Source organism: Gopherus evgoodei, unplaced genomic scaffold (assembly GCF_007399415.2).
Source record: "Gopherus evgoodei ecotype Sinaloan lineage unplaced genomic scaffold, rGopEvg1_v1.p scaffold_35_arrow_ctg1, whole genome shotgun sequence".
Taxonomy (NCBI): Eukaryota; Metazoa; Chordata; order Testudines; family Testudinidae; genus Gopherus; species Gopherus evgoodei.
In genome coordinates, this window is record NW_022060027.1 from 1274831 (window position 1) to 1302426 (window position 27596).

Below are 27596 nucleotides of genomic sequence, written 5' to 3' on the forward strand. Positions count from 1 at the left end.
CTCTGAACTCTAGGGTACAGATGTGGGGACCCGCATGAAGCCCCCTAAGCTTATTTCTATCAGCTTAGGTTAAAATGTGGTACTCCTTTGCCACCACCAAGTGCTTTAACAAGAAACAGGGAAAGAACCACTTGGAGTTCCTCTTCTCCCAAAATATCCCCCCAAGCCCTTACACCCCTTTTCCTGGGGAAGCTTGAGAATCCCCTCACCAATTAATCCTAGTGAGCACAGATCCAAACCCTAGGATCTTAAAACAATGAAAAAATCAATCAGATTCTTAAAAGAAGAATTTTATTAAAAGAAAAGGTAAAAAATCATCTCTGTAAAATCAGGATGGAAAATAACTTTACAGGGTACTCAGATTCAAATTGTCCAGAGGAACCCCCTCTAGCCTTAGGTTCAAAGTTACAGCAAATAGAGGTAAACGCTCTAGCAAAAGGAACATTTACAAGTTGAGAAAACAAAGATAAAAGAGGTTTATCCCTGTTTTTTTGTAACTTTGAAGTTTTACCTTGAGGGCAATCCTCTGTATTTTAAATCTTTTTACCCTGTAAAGTTACCTTCCATACTGATTTTACAGAGGTGTTTCTTTTACTTTTTTCTTTATAATAAAGTTCTGTTTTTAAGAATCTGATTGGGTTTTTAGTATCCTAAAAACCCAAGGGTCTACTCTATGCTCACCTTGGTTACTCTCAAGCCTCCCCAGGAAAGGGGTGAAGGGACATGGGGGGATATTTTGGGGAAACAGGAACTCCAAGTGGTCCTTTTCCTGAATCTTTGTCTAACTCACTTGGTGGTGGCAGCATACTGTCCAAGGGTAAGGAAGAATTTGTGCCTTGGGGAAGTTTTTAACCTAAGCTAGTAAAAATAAGCTTAGGGAGTCTTTCATGTGGGTCCCCACCTCTGTACCCTAGTGTTTAGAGTGGAGAGGGAACCCTGACAGAGGCAAACAGTTTCTTTGATCTGGTGCAACATGTTTATGTGTTTTTCTCAGACTCAACACGCCATTGGGAGGTTCTGACTCGCCATGTGAATTCTCTAACTGTGAAACCACTTAGTCAGACAAGATGGGAGAGTCTCACTGATGCTTTGAAGCCTCTTCGCTATGAACTTAGAAAACATCTATGATACCCTAATTGAAATTTCCAATGATACTACCTTTACTGGATCATCTGGAAATACTGCATGTTCAGATGCAGAAGCTCTTGCAAATGGCCTTTCCGAGTTCAAATTTTCGACTTCACTCAGTTTGCGGTATAATATCCTTTTTTAGATTAATCTCACTAATAAGCAGCTTCAGGAAAAGAATTTGAAAATACATTCTGCTATTCAAAAACCACAGCAAACTAAAAATATTTTGGAGGAATTCAGAAGTGATGAAGGGTTCAAAAGAACACTGGTAGATTCTCTTGAGCTTGCTGAAGAAATAAACTTTTCGTCAGAATTTGAACCAGAGTCAGTTCGCATTCGGCAAAAGAAACTGCAGTTTTTATATGAAGGACAAAATACACCCATTCAGAACCCAAAACAAAGGTTCAAAATGAATTTCTACTTCGCAGTCCTTGATACTGCTATTCACTCGGTTGACAAAAGATTTCAACAGAGCAGCAGCTAAAGTCAATATTTGGCTTTCTATATGCTATCCACAGCTTGCAAAAGAAAACAGCAAAACAGATAAGAGAATTTTGTATAAATATGGAGTTGGTATTGACTCATGAAAATTCAAAAGACATCTAATGCTACAGATTTGTGTAGTGAGCTTCAGGCTTTTTCAAGATGACAAGAAATATTCCGTTACTTAAGAAGTAATAAAGTTTGTTTGTGAAAATAAACTCACAGACAGTTTCCCAAACATTTTTATAGCTCCACACATTCTTTTTAAGTTTGACAGTTTCCGAAGCTAATGGAGAAAGTAGCTTCTCAAAGTTAAAGTTGATAAAAAACATATCTGCGTTCAACAGTAGTGAAAGAGAGACTTGTAGGACTTGCCACAATGTCAATAGAGCATGAACTAGCTGGAAAACTGGATCTAGAAGAACTAATGACTGAATTTTCACAGCATAAAGCAAGTAAAGTCATGTTTTAAGAGCATAGAGTGTGTTTTATTCTGAGTGTTTTGTAAATACAGGTTAAAGTTCATTGAAGGGATGGTCTAGACAGTATTTGGTCCTGCCATGAGGGCAGGGGACTGGACTCGATGGCCTCTCGAGGTCCCTTCCAGTCCTAGAGTCTATGAGTCTATGAATCTATGAAGAGTTTTCTTATATCTTTCTATATTGGATAGAGTGGTAATGGCAGTTAAAGCAGGATAGCATAAAGGATGATTTTGGATTTGTAATAATAAAAATTACAAATAACATTTTTAATGCATTTTATTTGAAATGGGACTGAAATATCATCTGTCGTACAAATCTATTCTGAAAATTTTGTGTCTCTGTTTTATCTGATCTCAGAAACATTGGTTGGACAGATGGATGAACAGACAAACTGAATGATTTAACTTCTGTTTTTTAAAAAAAACAAAACAAAACACTTAAAGATACATTAAAAGGAAAAAAAAAGAGTAAAATGTTTCCCAGTTTACCAAAAAGCTCGGCCTAGATCTTCGCTTTGGGCTTGGGACACTGATTGCATGGTTCGCATAGGGTGCCAGTTTCTGGCAGCTAGTCTAGGGCTGTCCCTGCCAAGCAATGCAGAAGTGGCTCATGGCTATATGAACTCCTCACTGCTCACCATGTCTGCTCAGGTAATAAAACGCTTTTCCTGGGTCCTGGCCAGATAATACCTCTGCTGCAATACACTGGTTAATGTGTAACAGGTGCCCTGGTGCTTTCACTTTCCAATCCCCTGGTTAGAGTTCACAAACAGTTCTGCGATCCATTTCCTTGTCTGCCCAAGAACATCCGTTCAGTTCCTTGGGCGCTTTGTGTGGCACCGGGACCCCTGGCTCACTGCATGGCATCTCCTGGAACACGCTGAATCCTTAAGGTAGGTCCCTCCCCATTATTACCCCTGATCCTTCGCTCTTGGGGCTGCTCACACTCCTGCCCCCTGGATCACATCCCCCCTGCCATGGCCTGTTCCCACCTCCCATAAGTGCTGGGCAAACCCTGATGGTGTGTGTGATTCACTGCTCAACCTGTTACCCCTCACTGCACAGTGTGACCCTCTGGGTTTCCTTGTGGCCTTTCCCTGGAGGGTGTGATGGGGTGCACGGTGCCTCTTCAAAAGGGCAGCCCAGCCCTGCCCTGCCAATGCTCCTAGTGGAAGGCCGCCAGGCCAGAAGCACGTGTGGGTGGGTGGGTGGGTGGTGGGGAGGGGGCGTTATTTGGCTCAGAGTTTTAAATGGAAGGTGCCTCTCTGATTGTTATTACGTGCATTACAGTAGCACCTAGAGGCCCCAGCTGAGACCTTGGCCACCATTGTGCCGGATGCTGTACAGACCCCAGCCAATGTTTGACCCCCATTAAGCCAGATGATACACAGACCCTGACTGAGATCAGAGTCCCATTGTGCTGGCTGCTGCACATACAGACCATGAAAGACTGTCCCTGTCCCAAAGAGCCTCAGTCTGGCAAGCAGATGTAGCTGACCCTTTCAAGCCTCATCTCCATGGGACATTTTTTGTGTTAGAAGACATGTTGACCCAACACAGGATGTTGAATGCACAGGCCTGTGCTGGAGGGATGGGTGGTGTTAGATAATGTATTAAATGTCAGACCTTGTAGTGCATCAAGTCATCAGCTCACACTCTGCCAACAACAGCCGCCTTGAATGTCCCCTTGAGCACCTATGTGCTTCTTCCTTGCTGCCCACCACACACAGGAACTGCTCGCAGCCAATATTCACAGAGCCACCACCTTCCCCTCCTCGAAATGCTTTCTTGGAGCTTACCTAGGCCATGGGCCGGGGCCTATTGAGCACTTGTTACTAGGAGACTCACCTGGGATTGGAAAGACCTGGGGTCAAATCCCTGCCCCAAATCAGAAATGAGGAATGAATCTCAGTTCTTCCAAATCCCAGGTGAGGGCTTCAGCCTCACACTCTAGGATACTCTGGCCACATGCCCCCAGTCTCTGTCTCTCTCACCCACCCCCAGCTGTCTTTAGAGCAGGGTCTGAACTGGCAGGTGCTCTCAGAGCAGTTAGCCCTTAATTTGCCTATGTCCCTTTGTGGCTCTGGCCCTTAACTCCTATTGAAAGCCAATGGGACTTAGGTGCTTTTTCAACATTTTACCCTCTGTTATTAGGCTGAATAGGAGCCCTGTAAAGAACCTGGTGATTAGAGTTAGTGAAAAAGTTTCATCAATAACATTTTTAATGAAAAATGGCTTTCAAAAATATAGGAATATTTTCACCAAAACACTTCATTTCATTCAAAAATGTTCAATAAAATGATTCACAACAAAAAATGTTCATTTTGATTCCCTTAGACTGGAATTAAATGTTTGGAATTTATGGAGAAAAAGACTAAGAACCGAACTTAAAAAAATCATTATGATTGCATTTGATTTTAATTGAATTTCCATTATTTTTTAAACCATTTTTTAATCATTGTATCAAAATACTGATTTCAGGAATACTTTTGAATGAAAACAAAATTTTTGTCAGAAAAAAAAATCCCCATTGTCACCAGCCTCCCAGAATCCCCAGTGCCAGGTGTTCTTTGGCTCTCAGAGCCCCGCCTTGCACAAGGGCAAATAGGTAATAAAATGGCCCAGAAACCTACGCTCGCCCTTTGCTCTGGGGCTGGGCTGGAGATGCAATAACAACACAGAGCACTTGATGGGCTCCAGACTCCAATCTCTTCTTCCTGGCCAGCAGGGGCTGGGAGTTCTGCAGAGGGTGGGGCTGGATTCAGGCAATGTCGGGCCCTAGGCTCTCCCTGACACGGGGACCCACATAGACCTGCCCCCTATCCACTGGAGTGACAGTGGCTGGGTCCCCCTTTCCCATCCTAGAGAGACAGGTCAGCACATGGGCTCCCTCTGCCCCCAGAAAGCTTGGGGCATTAACAAGAATTTCTCCCCTTTGCACACTACTTCCCTCAGCAGGGAGTGTTGGTTCTAGTGATATATTTTTGCAAGAGTATAATTTCGAGAGCTCCCTCATAAGGGTGACAATATGAATATAGGAATTTTGAGCCAGCCCCTGGAAGCAGGGGTGCAGAACACAGCATAGCTGTGCACAGCAGTTCACCACAGATGCTCTCTAGTTTGTTTTTAATAAAAGATTTATTCCTTTCTCATTCACTGGGTTGTTATTTAATGGACCCCAAGATCACTCCATGGTGTCAGAAATGCTGAGTGACAATGAGACTGCAGTAGTCATTTTGAGGTTAACTCCTGTATATGAAACTGAAAGCAGAGGCAAGGGGAGAAGCAAAGAGAGAAGAAACAAAAATTTTTATAATGTTGTATGAGTACAATAGTAGCCTGACTAGCTTAAGATGGGAAGAAAGCCAAAAATGCATATGTTGCAACCTGCCTCTCGTTTGCGATTGTCAGACAATGCTGCAGAGAACTGGAAGAAATTCCAGCAGAGATTTGAATTGTATTTAGCAGTCACAGAGGCAGAGAAGCAAAATGACCAAGTGAAATCATCAGTGTTTTTGCATGTTTTTGGGGTGGGAGCATTGGATATTCATAACACCTTTAAGTTTGACGAAGGTGAAAGAATGAAGTTAAGTCAAATACTGACTTAATTTGAGGAACATTGCATGCCAAAAGGAAAATGAGACCTTTTAGAGTCACCAATTGTTTACATGCATGCAAAACACTGATAACACAATAGAAAAAATATGTCACAAGATTAAAGAGTTTCAGTAAAACCTGTGACTCTGGTGAGTTGACAAAGTAGAGATAAACTCATTTGTGGCATGAAAGTCAATGTATTAAGAGATAGAGACTACTCTGTGAAGGAGATTTAACTTTATGTAAGTGGGGGAATGGTCCCGCTATTTTGGGGGACTTTCCTGACTTCTGCACTACCCCTGTGAAGTGAGCTAGTGAAAGGATCTGCGTCCTCACTCCCACTTCATTTACCCAGAGAGCCCCTTGCCCTTGAGGACTCTCCTTCCACTCTTCTGTCTGGCAGAGTCCTCATAATCCCAACAAGGCTGGGAAAGGTTAAAGGAAAACACATCATCCTGCTCTGTGGCAGGGAACATCACAAGCAGTGTCTCTGGAACGTCAAGGCAGTTCACAGTCTGTTCCTGGTAGCTCCCGGGTCTCCTTCTCAGGCCCTGGCTGTGCTGCAGCGATGCTGTGGGTTCGACACTTGCTCTGGTGGTGGCCACACACCTCCGGGCTTTGGGTGATGGGACCCTTCCCAGCATCAGCCCCCTGTCGGGTTAAGATCCCCCTCCCAGTCTGGTCTGCAAGGACTTCTGGCTGGGGGTGTCTTTCTGTGCTGCGCCCTTTGCCCAGGGCAGGGTTGGCTCTAGCAATTTTGCGACTCCAAGCACGGCGGCACACCATGGGGGGCTCTCGGCCGCTCGCCGGTCCCACGGCTCCATGGACCTCCTGCAGGCTTCCCTGTGGGGGATCCGGTGGTCCCGCGGCTCCGGTGGACCTCCCGCAGGCGTGCCTGCAAATGCCCCACCGGAGCCGCGGGACCAGCGGACCCTCCGCAGGCACGCCTGCGGGAGGTCCACCAGAGCTGCCTGCAGCCCTCCCGGCAACCGGCAGAGTGCCCCCCGCGGCATGCCGCCCCAAGCACGCGCTTGGCGCGCTGTGGCCTGGAGCCAGGGTCCCCCTTTGGCTGGCCCCAGTTGTTCACCATACCTGGCTCTAGACTGCTCCTGCTCCACTCTAACTCAACACTGATGCTGCTGCTCTGCCTCTAGATCCCTAGGCTGCTTCTCTGGCCTGTCTGGCTCTGTGGCTGCAGCCCTACTCTCAGCACAGGATCTGCTCTCCCTGGGCTGTGTCTGTGGCTCTGTGGCTGCAGCTCTGCTCCTGGCACAGGATCTGCTCTCCCTGGGCTGCTTTTCTGGCCCCTCTGGCTGACCCGGCTCTGTTCCCTCTCAGCTTGGGCCCCTGCTCTCTCCTTAGCTCAGCCCCACTCTGTCTGACCCAGGCAAATCCAGCTCACATGGAGGACGGGATCCCCTGGCCCTGACTCCCTGATTAGCCACCCCGCCCTGTCAATCAGGCTGACCTGGAGTGTTGGCCTCTCCCCATTATTCCTGGGAATTGTCAGTCTTGGGGTCCTGATTTCTCATCGACCCTTCCCCTTTCTTTTGGTACTGGGAGCTAGCAACTCCCTCCTCCCCCTGAGTTTTAGTAAGGGGACAACACCTGCTCAACATTATCACAGTTAATACCCCATCTGGAAGACATAGATTCTTATGCTTACATTTAGAAAAAGCTCCCCAAATCTGCAGGACAGCAGAAATTATGAAAGCACAAGCCACAGAGCTGAATTCACCAAACAGGGTTATCCATATACTAAGTAAAAAAGAATTTAGCAAAATGCCACAGACCCCAAATACAGAAAAATCAGGTGCATTCAGTTGAAGACAAACTGGTTGAGGAGACATGCTGGGATCAAGCAAATCTGATGAGAGGGGCTGGATACCGCTTATGAAAGTGAATGAAACAGTTATTCCACTCAACCTGGACACAGTTGCTCCAGTAAATATTCAGTCTGAACAAGATTATGAAACTGAAAATAAGACCAAAACTGGGACCAACAAGAATAAAAGTAACTGGTTATTCTGGAAAAAAATATTCCAGTGAAGGGGAGGTGCACTGCTAATTCATTGTGCTCTGTGTGCCTGGGTTCAAAGGGTACCAAAAGCAACTGGCAGATGTGCTTGTTCTTTTCCTGCATGTCGAGAACACTGGAGAAGGGCAAACAGCACCTAGCTTTAAAATGGGGAAACAGGGCCCATGGAATTATAGACCAGTCAACCTTAGATGCCTGAAAAGATACTGGAACAAATTATCAAACAGTCTCTTGATACGCATCTGGAGGATAACAGGGTTATAAGGAGTAGCTGGCCTGGATTTGCCAAGAAGAAATCATGCCAAACCAATCAAACTTCCTTCTTTGATTGAGTTATTGGCCTAGTGGATAATACGGAAACAGTAGACGTGATACATCTGGATTTTAGTAAGACTTTTGACACAATCCTACATGGCATTCCGATGAACAGACTAGGGAAATGTGACACAGATGAAAATATCTTAAGGTCGGTTCACAACTGGCTGAAAGACAGTACTCAAATTGTCTGTCAAGTGGGGAGGGTGTATCTAGTGAGGTCCCACAGAGGTGTATCCTGGGTTTACTATTATTCAGTGTTACCATCAATGACTTGAATAATGGAGTGGAAAGTATGTTTACAAAAGTTGCAGATGACACCAAGCAGGGAGGGTTTGCAAGCACTCTGAAGGACAGTATAAGCATTGAAAATGCCTAGACAAATTGGTTTCACGTGTCAGTAATACATTTTAACATTTTTAGAAGGTTTCTTTCTATAAGTCTATAATAGATAACTAAACTATTGTTGCATGTAAAGTAATTAAGGTTTCTAAAAATTTTAAGAAGCTTCATTGAAAATGCAGAACCCCCTGTATCAGTGGCCAGGACCTGGGCAGTGTGAGTGCCACTGACAATCAGCTCACGTGCCACCTTTGGCACATGTGCCATAGGTTGCCTACCCCTGCTGTAAGAGATCATAAGGAAGTCATAGGGCAGAACAAAGCATTACCAGATTTCACCTGCAACCAGTGAGGGCTTAAACATGGTGCACACTGGGGTGGGACGTAAAATGGAATTTTGCTCTCCGTGGAAAATTCAGATGAATTTCCCTTGAAATTTTAAGCATTAAAATTTTGACTTTTCACGGTCAAAACTGAAAACCGGAAAAATGAGAATGAAATACCAGTTTTGGCAACAGAGAATTGAAATATTCAGCTGAAAACTTAAAAAAAACCCTAAAGCATTTTGGGGCTGATGCAAAAAAAAAATCAAAAATTTCAAAGAAAGCAGAGACTCCACAAATATCTAAATAAGCAAAATCAGAAAATTATTTAGTCACAAATCTAGCTTTCTACTGAAAATGTTTTGATGTCAAATTCTCAGTCGGTCTTGGTGCAATTGTCATTATAATAATGTTGTTTCCTCAGTGCCATTGGCTTGCATGTTGCCGTACTGTCAGGTGTCACACAGCACAGTCCCTTCCTTGACAATCTGCCATGGTTTATTCTCTGAACTGGAGTGTTAAAAACTCCCAACGTCCTTGCTAAAGATCCTGGGTAGGTTTGTGGCCCGGTCTAGCAACTCAATCAGTCTGTCAGTACACACCAGATCTGTATGCTCCATTGAGCTTCCTGAAATCTATGTCAAGACCATCAGCTCCACCTTGTCCCTGTTGACCATTCACCAGTAGGTGGCTCAACCACCCCAGATAGAGAATCTTCTTCCCCTCCTCGGTCAGACTCTGACTCATCATCTCTGCTACCTATTGCAGTTTTGGTCTTAGAGGGAGAGGTCCCAAATCTGGGTGTTGGAGGAGTTTAGATCCGAACTGTGTGGCCTTGGGACTGTGTCTATCATAAACCTAAACCGGAACCCCAAATCCACACCCCTAAACTCTGGGAAAGGTCAGATTAGAACTCACAGCTGCTGCTAAACCTCAGGGCCCATCTCCAGTTGCTCTGCTCCAGTCCAGCATCTCCCTTCCCACTGGTCCCCTCTTGCACTGATCAGCCACAGTCACCTTAGTTTTTAGAAATGGGAGCCAGCTTGGAATCCTTAAACCGAGAGGGGACGTCTCTTTCTACCAGACAGGCTCTAGCTCAGCCAGAAGTTAGCAGCTCAATGCAGGGATCCCTGGGGGAGGCTCTCTGGCATGGGCTGTGCAGACACTCTGACTAGATGGTCCCATTGGTCCCTTCTGACTTTTAAATGTACGACTATGAAAATAAACTGCCCTGGAAACCTCATGAGAACAGAGAGAGTGAGAATGAGGCAGGTTAATGTGTGAGGACAAAAATAACAACCCTACATCACAGCATGTGATACACCCTGTCCTGCTGGTCTGCTATCTTGGGGTCAGGCCTGAGGAGAGCTCACTGTTCGGAGGGGAAGAGGTGTCTGCACAGAAGACTTTGCAGATGCACAGGGTGCTGTCAGCTCTTCCTGTGGTTCCCTCCCTGCGCTGATGCATGGAGCAGCTGGACTGAGTGTGCAGAGAGTCGCTGAGCAGGAGTTGCTGCTCACAGAACCGATTCTTCTTTCCCTTCCCTCTTCTGAGCAGCAGCTGGTTGCTTTCTATTCCTGCAGCATAAGACTCCATCAATATCCCCTGCAGGGCTGGGGAGACGGGTCTAATTCTGCCCAGGCTGCCCTGGGTTTGGGCCAGAGGAAGAAAGGCCGGATCTAGCCCAGAAGTAATAGGGGGTGGGATGCTCTGTGAGATCAATTAAATCTCTTTTCCCACCTTATGTCTCTGATGTTTTCCCTCATTCCCAGTCCCATCCCATCCAAGCCTTTCCACTGTTTGGATGAAATAGCCCATGCTCATTGGCCTTCCAGGCAGGTACCAGATTCGTCGTCACTCAGGCTTTTGGGACAGCTGGGTGTTACATGAAGGAAGAACCATCTTATGCCTAAGGCAGTGGTCTGATGCTCAAGAGCCCTGGGTTCAACCCCTGACTCAGCTGCAGACTCCTGTGTGCCCTGCTCTCAGTCACTTAGTCTCGCTCTGTGCCCCAGTCTCCCCATCTGTGAAAAGAGGATGAACTTCAGGAGTGTCTGAGGATAAACCCATTTATGATGGTGACAGGCTCAGATACTCCAGTAACATGGCATGTAGGACAGGCAGAGCATTGATGGGAAAAGCTGTTTATCTCAGGGCTTCTCTACAGACAAGAAATTTACCAGTGTAATTAAACCGCTCTAGCTTTCCTGGTGTAACTCCCACGGGGACACTCTTATTGTGGAATCAGAGTCTTTGGCCTAGTCTACACTACACGTTTAAACTGAATTTAGCAGCGTTAAACCGTTTTAACCCTGCACCTGTCCACACAACAAGGCTCTTAATATTGATATAAAGGGCTTTTTAAACCAGTTTCTGTACTCCTCCTCGATGAGAGGAGTAGCGCTGAAATCGGTATTGCCATGTCGGATTAGGGTTAGTGTGGCCACAAATCGATGGTATTGGCCTCTGGGTGGTATCCCACAGTGCACCATTGTGACCACTCTGGAAAGCAATCTGAACTCGGATACTCTGACCAGGTAGATAGGAAAAGTCCCGCGAACTTTTGAATTGCATTTCCTGTTTGCCCAGTGTGGAGCTCTGATCAGCACAGGTGGCAATGAAGTCCCAAATCCAAAAAGAACTCCAGCATGGACCATACGGGAGATACTGGATCTGATCACTGTATGGGGAGACAAATCTGTTTTATCTGAGCTCCATTACAGAAGACGAAATGCCAAAGCATTTGAAAAAAATCTCCAGGCTATGATACAGAGTCCACAGCACAGTGCTGTGTGACAAGCGTAACAGAAAGCCAAAGACTCAAATGGACGCTCATGGAGGGAGAGAGCGGGGACTGAGGACTCCAGCTATCCCACAGTCCCCACAGTCTGCGAAAAGTATTTGCATTCTTGGCTGAGCTCCCAATGCCTGTAGGGTCAAACACATTGTCTCGGGTGGTTCAGGGTATATCTCGTCAATTTACCCCCCCTTCCTCCCCATGAAAGAAAAGGGAAAAAAATCGTTTCTTGACTTTTTTCAGTGTTACCCTATGTCTACTGCATGCTGCTGTTAGACATGGTGCTGTGGCACTGAACAGCAGCATCCTCACCCCTCTCCTCCCCGGTGGTAGATGGTACAGTACAAAAGGACTGATAGCTATTCTTGTCATCATCCTGTGAGTACGCCTGACTGGCCTCAGGTGAGGTCAGCCCGGGGCGCCTGGGTAAAAATAAGAATGACTCCCGGTTATTCCCGGCAGATGGTACAGAATGGCTGGTAACCGTCCTCATCATAGCAACTGGAAGCTGAGCTCCATCAGCCCCCCCGCTTTCATGTCTAAAGAAAAGATTCTGTACTGCCTGGCCTATCATAGCAGCAGCATGCTGGGTTCCTCTCCCCTCCCTCACCGTTTAATGTCCTGCCTGGACTATTATAGCATCTGGAGGCTGCTTCCCCCTCATTTTATCTCACTAAAAACTCAATGTTTCTTATTCCTGCATTCTTTATTACTTCATCACACAAATGGGGGGACACTGCCATGGTAGCCCAGGAGGGTTGGGGGAGAAGGGAAGCAACAGGTGGGTTTGTTGCAGGGGCACCCCCTAAAATGGTATGCAGCTCATCATTTCTGTGGGATCTGACACAGAGCAGCTGTGCTCTCTGGTTCTCTGATTCACTGGCTCTCTAATACACTTGCCCCATATTCTAGGCAGGACTGACTCTATTTTTAGATAAAACATAAAGGAGGGAATGACCTGGGGAGTCATTCCCATTTTTGTCTTTGCACCCCAGGCCAACCTCAGCAAAGGTCAGCCAGGAGCACCCATGACAGCAGCAGATGGTACAGATTGACTGATAACCATCATCTCATGGCCAATTTACAATAGCACAGTAGAAGGTACAGAACAACTGGTAACCATCTCTGCTACCTTTCAAAGGCAAATGAATGCTGCTGTGTAGCGTTGCCGTACAGCCTCTGTCAATGGCATCCAGTACACATACGGTGACAGTGACAAAAGGCAAAACGGGCTCCATGGTTGCCATGCTATGGCGTCTGCCAGGGCAATCCAGGGAAAAAAGGCGCGAAATGATTGTCTGCCATTGATTTCACGGAGGAAGGATTGAGTGACAACATTTACCCAGAATCACCCGCGACACTGTTTTTGTACCATCATGCCTTGCGATCTCAACCCAGAATTCCAATGGGCGGGGGAGACTGTGGGAACTATGGGATAGCTATGGAATAGCTACCCACAATGCAACGCTCCAGAAATTGATGCTAGCCTCGGTACATGGACGCACACCGCCGAATTATTGTGCTTTGTGTGGCCGCGTGCACTTGACTTTATACAATCTGTTTTACAAAACCTGTCTGTGTAAAATCAGAATAATCCTGTAGTGTAGACGTACCCTCAGTCAGGTTTAGTCATAGATTTTAAAGCCAGAAGGGACCACTGTGATCACATAGTCTGACCTCCTGTATTATACAAGCCAGAAAACTTCCCCAAAATAATTCCTGTTTGATCTAGGCCAGTGAAATCAGGGGAGTCTTTCCATTGACACCAAAAGGCTTTGGATCAGGCCCTTTCTGGGCAGCGTTGTCTGAGCTACAAGCAAGGCCCGGATGCCACCCAAGGGTGCCAGCAGCTCAGCCTGAACCACAGCCCCAGGGATCACTCTGGGTTAGAGCTACCAGAATGTTATGATCTAAAAGGGAAATATTTTTCAAAGTGAAAGTTTTTGTCAAGCATTTTCATTTTTTCCAAAGTGTCCATTTTTACAAGGAAAAAAAACTGTTTGGGGGGTTTTGTGAAAACAAAACTGGAAAATTAGAAAAGAAAATGAAAACGTACATTTAAAAAAACCACTTTTTCAGATAATTTTTGAAAAGTTTTCAGGATTTGGTTTCCCCTCCCTCCCTTTTTACCATTTTGCCACCACAAGAGGGGAAAATGGGGAAACAATATTTTTCACATAAGGTATTTAAACAATATTTCTTTATTAATTGCAACAAATATTTACCCCTTTTCACTCTGTCGGCTTCTGGGCACTGCTTATAACAGGGAGTCTCAAAGTGTGCTTCTTTGACTCTCATCTGAGCATTTGAGCTCCTCCAAACATCCCCTGTCCACCGACTCTGCAGAGCTGACTCCATCCTAGAGGTGAAATGTGTCCAGCCACTATCCCAGGACAATCCACTTCTGCATCAATTACTCTGCAAAGTTGCTGTGCAAAACTGCTCTGCCTTGTACTCCTGACCGATTTCCCTCTAGGCCCTCCGCTGTTTGTCTTCCCGCACAGGCGTTAACGTCTATTCACAAGACTTTCTTTCCCACATGTTTCTTCGACCTTTTGCCCGGGTTTCTCCACTTCCTTAGTCACATTGATTCGGGTTCCCTACTTGCTCAGAAGTCACTTTTGGATGCTCTTTCTCAACTGCCTTGTGCTCTTCCCCACCTGACAGTGTCCTGTACCAATCTCTAAGCAGGGACAGCAGATTCCTCAGGAACCCAGAATGGGGAGCGGGGGCAGTCAGGGCACAGCCTGCAGAAGTGGCTGAAGCTGGGTGTGTAGGATGGGGCAAGTGGGCACTAAGAAGGTGAGGAAGCCAGTGCAGTCCCATGGCAGGTGTTCTCGGGGTGGGTGGTCACCCTTGTGTACCAGGACAGCCCCCAGCCCCCATTTATGTCCCCTTAAGCCCAGAGGATGAATTTCTCCCTGGAGGAGCAGGGTCCTTCTCACCAGGACTGGAGACCAGGGTGGAAGCAAAAGGTTCAGGCTCCTCCAACATCCCAGGCCTCCCAATCACCCAGTGACCTTTCACCCTGGCCCAGCTGTGCCTTTAGCCAGGGGTCAGTTTCCATCCCCAGACAGTGAGATGGGACGGGAAGCGTTTCCTCAGTGATATGTTTAGACTAAAACAAGTAAACCAGGCCCCTTCAGTTCTCAATCTTGCAGCCCTAAATAAAGATGCTGTGGCCAGGGCAGGGAATGGGGGCGGCCTCAGGGCAGGAAACGGGAAGCGGTGATAAATATCAGACCTGAGGAGGGGACAGAGCAGGTCAGAGGGAGGCTGTGGCATCTCTGCTGCCTGAGCCCTGCAGACCCCGGGGCCCCGGGAGCAGGGAGAGGTGCTATCTGGAGAATCCAACCCTGGGGAGCAGACGGGGCAGATCGGAGCAGAGAGAGAGACTTCTCCTGAAGTCAGATGGGGCAGTGGAGGCAGATCACAGCAGGAAGCAACTGAGGATTGTTCCCTCCCGACCCCATTGAGTAGCAGAAGCTGGGCTGTTTCCATCCTAATCTGTTCCCGCCATCACCGTGATGATCCTGTCTCTATGCCTCTTGCTGCCCAGTGAGTATATGGGAATCTTGTCTGAATTTTATAGCAGCTCGGGAGGAAACAGAACCGAGAGCAGCCCCTAGCTCAGCCTGTCAGGAAATCCTCTTTAGTGGGAGAGAAATGGGAACCAGTGTAAACATTGAGTGTGAGAGCTACTGGGCCTGATCTTCAGTCGCTGTAAATCAGTGTAGCTCCATTGAAATCAATGTCAGTTTATGGCAGCAGAGGATCTAGCCCTCTAGAGAGCTGAAGGGAAAGTTGGTCCCAGCTCAGCCAAGGTCTGTGTGTGTGAGGAACCTGCCATGCCCCAAATCTAACATCCTGCCTGGTTTGATTCTTCACCAACACACAAATCAGGAATGCATTTCCATATCTATTAAGGTAGATTTGTCCCTGAAGAGAGACCTTTTTATCTCCAGCACTAACCACACTCACCTTTCTGTTCCAGCGCTGAGTCCCAGCAGCCAGGAGATCTGCTCAGCTCCTGGTGAGTCTATCTGTCTGTCTGTCCCCATTCTACCCACGGCATTTACCCCTCCCCTTCCAGTTGTCCAGCCATCACTTCTTGGTACGTTCCCTGCTCAGTGAGGTGCCAGCGACAATGGCATGGGAAGGTGAACTGGTTGTGTGGGATATGAGCGGAGATCCAGCTGACCTCTCCCTGTCCTGCTGCCTCTAAGCTCTGCTCTGACCCAAGGCCAGTGTGACATGCAGAGAGCCATGTCCATAACCCATCCCACCCCCAGGTCACTGGATCTGGGAAGCAGAGAATGACATGGGTTTACCTTCCAATGGCACCAGCTCCCAGAACCTTGCTGTCACAGGTCTCTCCCCTGGAGCTCACAACCCATATAGACTCAGCCTGCACCTCATTCTTAAATGTCAGCAGCACATTTAGTAGCCAGCCTTGGGCGGGCAGGCGGCATTCAAGAGGGTACAGCCAAAAGGGACCATTATATAACCCAGGTTGAGCTCCAATATGACCCAGGCCAGAAAGCCATGTCTGGTGATCCTGTGCCCAGCCCAGCAGTGGCTGGCAGAGTCATTTCTTTGCTGGCTGCCTGGACATGGCAGCAGCAGAGGACACCAAGGGGGTAGGGAAGGTGGCAGGCAGATATTGACCTTCCCAGCAGCGGCAGCATTTCAACTGTGAATTCAGAGCTGGGTCCCATCGCCCTGGCAATTCCTGGGAATGAGTGATCTAGTCCCTGCCGCTGCTCCAGCACCCTCCCTTTGCCTGGGCCAGGAATTGCCTCCTGTGCCTCCTCTGCCAGCTGGGGACTGCAGGGTGGGAAGGACACAAGGAGGATGTTAGAGCAGATGCCAGAGGGGTTAGGCTCTGGACGCAGCTCCTTGGCTGTCGGCTGCCGAGTTCCTTGGGGCAGTGACTGGCCTTCACTGCATGGGCTGTGGGGGGGAAAGACCAGGGTGTTGGCTTGGCCCTAGACAGCCCTCAGTGGCCAGGGGCCTGCTATGCTGAGGGGTCACCTCTCTCCCGGCCGTACTGCCCCAGCAGGGTCAGCGGGGTGCCCGCACCCAGACCCCTTGTTATAGAAGAATGAGCAGCACCCGACAATGGGAGCCCCACCCGGCTGAACCTCCAGCTCTTTAGCAACCCAACCAATCCCACTTAAGAAAGCTTCTGGTCACAAGAGAGAGCGTGTGCCCCCATCTGCACAGCTGGGCTGGAATCAGAGCCTCCATCTGAGACATGGCACAGACCCACCCGCCATTTACCTCCTGCCCCATTGACAGCGCTAGGCATCACCAACTCCCCGCTGACAGCTGTGCCCCATTCCCCTTCCCAGGTGCTCTCCCTGCCCCCACCCTTCACCTGAGCCAGACGTCTGCCCGGCCAGGGGACTCCATATGGCTCAAGTGCTCCGTGTTCTCCCTGCTCCTGGCCACCCGCGTCGTCTTCTGCAAGGACGGGGAGGAGGTTTCATCCCAGCGGGGTTCAGAGAAGGCCATCTATGATTATAACCATGTGGTGTCCGGGGGCAGCTCCAGGAATTACACCTGTGGGTACGAGATCAAGGACAGTGACAACTGGGTGACCAGATCCCAGCTCAGCTCTGCCCAGCGCCTCAGTCTCACCGGTAAGGGATGAGTGTCTATGTGTGTTTCTGTGTGTATCCCAGCTCAGCTCTGCCCAGCAACTCAGCATCACACGAATGGGGGAGGGATGAATGGCAGAACGAGAATCACTGTTAAAAAACAAACCCCTGAAAATCCAAATATTGAAATTCATTAACATCAGAAATGAAACATTTCTAACAAAACATCTTCATTCAAAATTTGACACTGGAACCCTCCTGATGTTCACTCAGCTCAGCTTAGACGGCTCAACCCTGGCAAGTTGGGGACGGGGACATCACAGAAATGTTGGGCTGGAAGGGACCTCAAGATGACATCAAGTCTAGCCCCCTGCTGAAGCAGGACCCAGTAAACCTAGAGCATCCATGATAGGAGTTTTTCCAACCTGGACCGTGTACTCCAGCTGAGGCCTCACCCATGTCAAGCAGAGCAGAACAATGACATCCCATGAATTATATACAACGTTAGCTCTATTGAGAACTACGTCACACTGCTGACTCAGATACAGTTTCTGATGCACTCTAACCCCAGACCTCTTTCAGCAGCACGGCCACCAACCACAGACCTTGGTGTAGCTGTGCTAGGGCAGCGTATGGGCCTGGAGTGGGGCCTTGCTCTGTTCTGATCTCATGTGTGTTTATTGCTTAGGTGATGACTCCAGCAGTGGCGGTGTCGGGGATTCCTCCCCACAAGGTAAATCTTCTGAAGCCTTTCTTTATTCTAGGGGCTTTATTTAGGGAAAGGTGTGTCCTGGGCTGGGCAACCCCCAGTCTGAGTGTGATCGCCATGACAGTGGATGTAGAGGAAACACACAATCACATAACAGGGTGACAGGCTAATTCAATGCAACAAATTTTCCCTGCAGCTCTCCCAGGCTTTCACAAGCATTGCTGAGCTGGGCAACATCTTTGCAGGGCAGGACAATGGCTCTTTCAAAGGAGGAATCCCAAACTCTTCTGATGGGCCAGAGTCATCTGGAGTTCACTGCCCCCCTCTGCTAAACTGGTGGTCAGTGAATTATTTCCTCTCTCTGCACTCACTGTATTGCTGTTCTGGAAGGAGGCACTAGATACATCATTACGTCTGGGTTCACAAGTACTGTAATTCTCTCCAAGTAATTAGTTATTTACTCTCTGTGCGCCCGCCAGTCCTGGAACAAAAGTGTCACACACAGCATGTGGGCAAACCCGTTTCAGGAATTTATTTCAGCCCAGCACCAGTGCCCAGTTTCCAGTTCCCAGGCAGCAATTGAGCCCCGGGAATTGACCGTAGTTGAGCCCAAACCTGGCAGTTTCCCCAGATGAGCCCCCCTCAAAGTGTCTGCATCAGCAAACCAACACCTAACAATATGCTGGCAATGGCTGTGTGCAGCACTCCCTGGGCTAGGAAGAGATGGTGTCAGACTTTGTGTAACATCGCCACTTATTGACTCCTGCCAGAGTGACACTGATTATATATGTGCCTCCAGAACTTGAGGGGAAATCATAGAATCATAGAATATCAGGGTTGGAAGGTACCTCAGGAGGTCATCTACTCCAACCCTCTGCTCAGAGCAGGACCTAATCCCCAACTAAATCATCCCAGCCAGGGCTTTGTCAAGCCTGACCTTAATAATTTCTAAGAAAGGAGATTCCACCACCTCCCTAGGTAACTCATTCCAGTGCTTCATCAGCCTCCTAGTGAAAAAGTTTTTTCTAATATCCAACCTAAACTTCCCCCTCTGCAATTTGAGATGATTAATCCTTCTTCTGTCATCTGCTACCACTGAGAACAGTCTAGATCCATCCTCTCTGGAACCCCCTTTCAGGTAATTGAAAGCAGTTATCAAATCCCCCCTCATTCTTCTCTTCTGCAGACTAAATAATCCCAGTTTCCTCAGCCTTCCCTCATAAATCATGTGCTCCAGCCCCCTAATCATTTTTGTTGCCCTCCTCTGGACTCTTTCCAATTTTTCCACATCTTTTTTGTAGTGAGGGACCCAAAACTGAACGCAGTCCACCAGATGAGACCTCACCAGTGCCGAATTTAGAGGAATGATCACGTCCCTCAATCTGATGGCAATGCTCCTACATATACATCCCAAAATGCCTTTAGCCTTCTCGGCAACAAGAGTACACTGTCGACTCATATCCAGCTTCTCATCCACTGTAACCCCTAGGTTCTTTCCTGCAGAACTGCTGCCTAGCCATTCGGTCCCTAGTTTGTACCAATGAATGGGATTCTTCTGTCCTAAGTGCAGGACTCTGCACTTGTCCTTGTTGAAGCTCATCAGATTTCTTTTGGCCCAATCCTCTAATTTGTCTAGGTCCCTCTGTATCCTATCCCTACCCTCCAGCTTATCTACCACTCCTCCCAGTTTAGTGCCAATGAGAGTGCAATCCACACCATCCTCCAGATCATTAGTGAAAATATTAAACAAAACCAGCCACAGGACTGACCCTTGGGGCACTCCACTTGAAACCGGCTGCCAGCTAGACATGAATCCATTGATCACTACCCACTGAGCCCAATGACCTAGCCAGCTTTTCCATTTGTATTCTGCGAGAAATTCTGACTCTTCACATTTTATTTTCATCCTGAATCAGGATGAAAAGTCAACATTTCCGATATTGCAAGGAACAGAAATGTAGCAACATTTAGATTCCGAAACACCGAAGAGTCGTGTCAGAAGGTTTTGATTTTAAAGAAACAGCATTTTCTGATGGAAAACTCTTCCACTGTGTATTGTAAACCATCTCTGCCATAGGGATCTGTGGCCTTGACTCAGGAATGCTCTGAAGCATGTGCTCAAGACCATTCCTATTCAGGACAGCATCTGTGTATATGCTTAACTGTAAGCATCTGCTACAGTCCCATTGCTGGAACTGAAATGGCTGTTTGAAGTTAAGTTTGTACCAGGGTGCTGTCCTGAAAAGTGATGCTTCCCTGAAGCAGGGCAGATCCTACAGGCATGTTTCCCGCATTGAGGTGCTCATCCTTAGAGCTTAGGGGAAATCCAGGTTTATTTCCACAAGCAATTGTGAACAAAACCATTTAATTCAGAACTTATTATGGAAATGTCAATGTTTTATGAAAAAATATTCATGAAACTTAACAAAAACATTTCATTTGGCCTCATTTCAAGTAGACATTTTCATTTATTTTGGGTTTTCACAACCAAAAGGCAACAAAAATGTCAGAAACACAAATAGCTTTGCTTTGTTCAGTTTCACAGACAATGGACACTTTCCTTCCATTTCTAGATTTTGAAAACCAATATGAAAGAAAACTATCAATGCAAAATAAAACAAAAAAAATTCTTTCATTTCAAAATTATTTTTGTGGAAAGCCTAAGAAGGCCCTTGTAAGTGAATTGTTTGGGAGAAAGATTTTGATTTTAGTTATACTGTGTTCGGATTAAAAAAAAGTTTGGCAAAAAAAAATTGGAAAAACTTCAATGAGCTTTACTCTCAAAGAACAGCCAAGAACGTTGCCCTGCAGATAACCGTGGGATGAGCTTCCAGGTATGTTCATGAGGACTTTAGAAGTCACTTACCATGGGACTCAGCCAGCTCCAGACAGTGGGGACTTGCCAGTGGCTGCTTGGAGAGGCCATTCACATGGATGTTCTTTCCTAGGGAAGGATCTAAATCTACTATTGGGAATTACAATACCTGCCATCCTGGTTCTGGCTGTGGTGCTTTATCTTCTGGGAAAGAAAGGTGGGTATGGCAGTGAGGCCAAGCCATGTTAGCAAATGTACAGACAGACGTGACAGAGGCAACTCCTTAGATCCCCTGTACCTGTCTGCTGGGATAGGGGAGAGAGATGATGAAAGACACAGTGAAATTGTGTTTTTGGGAGGCTGGCTGGAGAGACAAATCAAAGAGCTGATGAAAGGGATTATCATTGTGATTAATTATTTGTATTACAATAGAACCCTGGAGCCCCAGTCAGGGATCAGAGCCCCATTGTGCTAGGTGCTGTACATTATATATTAAGTGTGTTACTGTAGTTCCCTGGAGCCTCAACCAGGAATCTGGCCTCCACTGTGCCAAATGCTGCACAGATCAGTAATGAACGGGACAGCCCCTGCCCCATAAATGGTTATAATCTAGGAGTCAGCCAGGAGCAAGTGTATGAATGAAATATCAAAACACTGGTAACTAAGGCTGAAATTTAGGAAGGCATCCCCTAGTCAAGAAAGGCCCTTACACTTGTGCCCAAGTGTAAGTGTTTTCCTGAATCAGGATCTAACAGCTCTGGAAATAGAGCTCTGGACACAGCTCTGCCCTGCCCACATTTCCTCACACAGTGTCCCCAGCCCCAAGCTTTCACAGCACTTGAGTCACCCCAACAATCTCGAGATTGGCCTAAAAATCATGGGATTTCCAACAAGTCACCAGTGTGGGGTCTTTGTATTTGCCTGGGGGATTTTATCTTTGTGGGGTCTCTCAGACACATTTTCAGGCCTTTCTTCCCAAACATGAGGCTTAAAAATTTACCTTTTTTTTTTTTTAAATGAAAGCTGAGATTCTCACTGAAGCCCCTGATTCTCAGATCTAGGACTTTACATAGAACATGAAATGCCATGAGATTGCCATTAAAATTGTCAGATTTAGCCACACCGCTCCCAGGGGCAATCAGTGGGACTGGTTGAGGAGAGCGCAGGTCTGGGCCATGAGGAATGGGGCTCTGCGTCAATGTGATGATGAATTTGGGCCATGTCACTCATTTTCCATCTCTCTCCTTTCTTTCTCTGCCCATGAGAAAACGCATCCTCATATCTGATCACATTGTCTTACTGCTTCCAGTTGCATCTCTACCAAGGGATCAAAGGTAGGAGGAGATTATTCCCTCTCCCATCTCGTTTTCTGTCTGGGTCCCTTCTCTCTGCCTCATGGAAGGGCCGGCAGCTGAGTAGCTCAGCTCTCCTGACTCAGAGGGTTTCAGTCTGTTTTGGAGGAATTTTTTAAAAGGCCAAGGAAGGATGAACTCCCTGCTTGAGGTGGGATCTGGGGGTTAGGAGAAGGCACTTTAAGGAAGAGGTGTGCCAAAGTGACATGTTCCCTTCAAATTCACTGACAGCAGAGAGAGTGTGTTTGAAAATCACCCCAAGATGTTTGAAAGAATGAAAGTGACCCCGCTTCACACTCAGGGGGTGTCAGAGCTGTTTGGCAACAAAGGGACACAGACTGAACCACCCAGAACTGGGTCTGTTCTTCTGGGGCAAAGCTGGGAGTGGCCAGGCCTGGCTGGGAACCAAGGGTCTCCAGTCCATCCAGCTGCAGTGGGTAACACCCAATGTTAGCTCCATCGGCTGCATCTGGTTTAGTGCCAGGCTCGGTGCATCCACACATGGACACGCCCTGAAACACCCACAGTGGCTTCCCTCACAGAAACTGTGATTTCGATGCAGGTCTGTGCATGGGGTAGTCGTAGCGCTCCCACACCTACTCGGGAGAGCCGGGCAGCAGGGACGCCCATGGGGATTCAGAGCGCACTCTCCATGTGAACAACACACTGTGCAGAAGGAACTCTGAACCAGTTGCCTTTGCAGCATGGCGCAGGGGGACCAGCTCACTGGGGCCCAGGCTGCCCCCAGTTTCATTGGAGCTGCTAAGTGCTGCTGGCTCTCTGTCTGCCCACCACCCTGTCAGGGTGTTATGAGGGACCCCTCCCCCACCCACCACACACACAGACTCTGCAGCGAACCCTCAAACAATGTCTAAGGCTTCTTCCCCATTGCTCTGCAGCCAGCACCTGCCACTCAGGGCTCTCCCAAACTCCTGCTCCTCTCCCCTTCAACTTCCCAATCACCTTCTGCAGCCCGCTGGGCCCACTGCTGCCCTTCTGAGGGCCACAGGCCCATATACTTGTTCTAAACTCTGCCTGGCCCATGCCGGCCTCACAGCCCCAGAGTTGCACATTGCTCCAAGAGGGACTCCAGCAAATCTAATTGGCCCCGGCCCAGCCAGATATGATATGGAGAGAAGCCAGCCCTGTGGGTGGGGCAGAGAGAACCAGGTGGGAGTCCAGGGAATCCACAGGCTGATCAGATGCACACAGAGAGGAAAAGGTGCATGGGGAGACTAAGGACAGTTTCCAGGCTCTGCCAGTGTTCGGCCCAGCCTGGATTTCCAGTGCAGCAACTCTGCCAATAAAACTAGTGGGGGAACAGGGGACATGACACACAGACCCTTGGTACTGGGAGCCATCCCCCCGACTCCCAACAGTGTATGTTCCCTGCCTGCCTCCTGCACCCCATCCACAGGGCTCCTTAGCTGCCTCTCCCCAAATATTCCTCTCTCTTTCCTCCTCCCAAATGACCAGTCTCTGCCCCCAAACACTCCCACCCTGCCCCCCTGGGATGTGGGAGCTGGTTAGCCAACTGGGCCAGAAGTGGGGATCTAAAGCTGCATTTCCACACTATGCAGAGTTTAGCCTTAATGATGAACATTCAGTCTTTCTACATTATGAGCAGCCCTGGGCCAAAATTCTAGTTTTATTTGGATGAAAAAAATTCAAATAAACAATTTTCTTCAATTTTTTTACAAAAAATGTTTTTTTCTGACAAAATAATTGAAAGTGAAACAAAACAAAAATATTCAGTCAAAAAAAAAAAACAAAATGAGCATTTTGTTTAAGCCTTTTTCATTGAAAATTTTATTAAATATGGTTTTGGCCAAACATTTGATTTTGGTTAAACTATTATTCATGAAAAAAATTCTGTGGAAATATGTCACCCAGTTCTAACTTCGTGAAAACAACCCAGTTCTCTTCAACTTCTGTCCTGAAATGTCAGGGATTTTCAGTTCCCCTCAAGCTTAAATCCATGCTGCCCTAGTGGGGTTTTGGTTAGTTGGTTTCTTGGCCATTTTGCTGAAGTACAACAGGATATTCAAGTCTCAGTTTTATTAGACTTTCCCTACATAAATGGTGAAGTCACCATTTTCACTGATTATCCAGAAGTTGGATTTCTGCCTTTTCACTGAGTGTGAGCTAAATGAAGATGTAAGGTCCTAGCAGCAGAACCAGTCATGGGAAGAAATCTCCTCACAGCTGGACCTCTGAAAACAGACTCAGCGTCACCAAGGTGACAGAGAGAGAGCACATAGCATCACTGATAACCTTTGTCCTTATTACTCCCCACAGGGAACGAGCTCAGCACGACACCAGCAACACTCCTGAAGATCATATTGAATGTAAGAGCTTTTGTAGAGTATTGGGGTTACTGGGGTCACATGCACATGAGAGAGAAAGGCGAGGGTTGGGGGTAAATGTGTTAATTGGTGGTGGCTGCAGAGATCCCGGATCAGCCTGTCAGGCCAAGAGTTAAAACAACAAACTGCCTGTTATAAAAGTGGATGAGGAGAAAAAGTTCTTGGGCTCCCAGGACTCGTGCATCTGAGTCCCTGAGGTTCCTTTGTCCCATTCTTAGCCCGTTATCCCCTGCCCTACATTGCCATGGCTTAGGGGACTGAGCTAAAGTGCTATCACTTCCCGTCCTTCATGGAAAGGACACATCTTGGGGAAAGCTCCCCTTGGAAAGTGTTCCACCCCCTTCCCTGGGAGCTGGGTGCAACAGTGCCTCATGGGAGCTGTAGTTCAGGTGTCTCATGCTCCTAGTCTCTTTGAGCCAGGCTCTCTGGCTCTCCCATGATACACCACTTTCTCTCCTCTTGGTGATGGGAAGTAGTACATCATGGGAGTCTCTGGTTGCAGTGTATCATGGGAGATGAGGACTAGCCAGCCAGCTCAACCTATAGAGGAGAATATCAGCATGAGGCAATTGAACTACAAGTCCCACATATCACCAAGGTGGTATTTGAATCACAATATTTCTGCTTTTGGCCAAAATATTTCAGTTTGGGGGCACTCCTTTTTTGAACAAAATGTTGAAATTTTCTGCCAAAAGCTGATGCTGTTTCTGCCAAAATAGCTCAGTTGAAAACCCAGACATACAGTTTCCACTGAGCATCTTCAACAGCCGCATTAAATCCTTCTGCTTCTGTATCTCCTAGCGACCCTGATCAAGATCAGGCTCCATTGTGCTCAGTACTGCCCACAGTGGAGCCCTGCCCTGACAAGGGGAGAGATAGGAGCTGGGGGATTATAGTCTGTGCTCAGCAAGTTGCCTTCCCTTAAGGGCATTTACACCCAAGTAACTTTGTGTAACTGTCATTCTCTCCCCAGATGCCTCTGTGGATTGGGTGCGAAGCACCAGGGTGAGTCACAGCTTTTATTAACAACAAAGTGAAGTGATAGAAAAGAGAGATTTGTTTGCCTGTTCCAGCTTGGCAGTGACCCGTGGACTTGGAACATGGATTTACTCAGAATTCCCAGTCTTCTGGTTGTGTATGTTAGTCTGGTCTCACTGCTGCTACCCCAGATCTCACGCAGGAGTGGGTACCTGCCTCCCACATCTGCTGTTAGCCTGGACAGTCAGGCCCTGCCTACCATAGACCAGCATCCAGGCAAGATGAAAATATCCTTCCCAAACTCCACACCACCGTGATAGGGCAGATTCCCCCATGGCCTGAAAATCTATCCGGCTACAGAAGGGCTTTCCCCACCAGCCTCTGCAGTCAGACAAATAACCAAGGCAGAGATGTTCAAGATTTCAGAATTCCCATTCAAACTCCTGGGAACTGGACAGTCAAATTCCCCAGGCCAGTTTGAAAACCTCCAAAATGTTACCCAAGTGGGAATTGGGTCTAGTGAAATAGATCCTATTAATGATGCACCAGCACCACTCACTGGTAACCCTCCCCACCATGGACCTCCCTAAGGGGAAGAAAGACAGGCAAGGAGTGAAATCCTGGGAGTTTCCCATTGACTTCAATGGGGGCAGGATTTCCCCCAATGGGTTTGCATGCAATGTAGATGTCAGTGGGACGTGCACAGCCTCACACTGCCTGCAGTGGCTGTGCAGTGATGCACATACTCTGGCATCATGTTAGTGGCAGGGAAAGCTGCTAACAAAGAGCTTCTGTCTCCCAATTGCTTCCTTATGATAATTATTTGTCCATACTCCAGCTGATACTGGCAATGAATTTGGATTTTTATTTTTTTTTCTGCTCCTCTAAAGATGCATGGAAGGAGTTTGGGTCACTGACGTTCTGTCCTAGTATTATTATTATTTTTAATATGTAATGTTTTATTGAGTGTTTAAAGCAGTGACACAAAGGGAGGAGCTGTGCGCTGTTATCATGATGGCACAGCTGGTGTCCTCGGAGTTAAGGCTGAAGTTAGCATCCTGTCATTGCTCGTATTTTCACACAGACCTCCACAAACCCATTCCAGAGAGTACAAAATTTAATTACCACGTCTCATCACTATGTAGATCTTGCCCTGAAAGTTTGGGGCAAACAATTCCAGTGATCTCAGAGAGAGGGAGTTTCATTCACTTTCCAGAGATTTTCCTAAAATTACTTTGGCTGTTCTTATGCATTAATGATTTGGATGATGGGATGGATTGCACCCTCAGCAAGTCTGTGGATGACACTGAGCTGGGGGGAGAGGTAGATATGCTGGAGGGTAGGGATGGGGTCCAGAGGGACTTAGACAAATTGGAGGATTGAGTCAATAGAAATCTGATAAGGTTCAACAAGGACAAGTGCAGAGTCCTGCACTTAGGACAGAAGAATCCCATGCACTGCTACAGGCTGGGGACCAACTGGCTAAGCAGCAGTTCTGCAGAAAAGGACCTGGGAATTACAGTGGATGAGAAGCTGGATATGAGTCAACAGTGTGCCCTTGTTGCCAAAATGGCTAATGGCATATTGAGCTGCATTAGTAGGAATATTGCCAGCAGAACAAGGGAAGTGATTATTCCCCTCTATTCAGCATTGGTGAGGCCACATCTGGAGTACTGTGTCCAGTTTTTGCCTCCCCTGCCAAAAGGATGTGAAGAAATTGGAGAGAGTCCAGAAGAGGGCAACAAAAATGATTAGGAGGCTGGGGCACATAACTTATGAGCAGAAGATGGAACTGGGCTTTTTTAGCCTGCAGAAAAGAAGAGAAAGAGGGGATTTCATAGCAGCCTTCAGCTACTTCAAGGGGGGTTCCGAGAAGGATAGAACTAGGCTGTTCTCAGTGGTGGCAGATGACAGAACAAGGAAGAATGGTTTCAAGTTGCAGTGGAGCAGGTCTAGGTTGGATATTAGGAAACACTATTTCACTAGGAGGGTGGTGAAGCACTGGAATATTTTACCTACGGAGGTGGTGGAACCTTCATCCTTAGCGGTTTTTAAGGCCCGGCTTGACAAAGCTCTGGGTGGGATGATTTAGTTGGGGATTGGTCCTGCTTTGAGCAGGGGGTTGGACTGGATGACCTTCTGAGGTCTCTTCCAAGCCTAGTCTTCTATGAATCTATGCTAACAAATGCTGATTTATCCCTTTGAGTGTTTAGTAATTAACCTTAGGACAGAGTACTATTTGCAGAGATTTTTTGTGACTTGTGAAT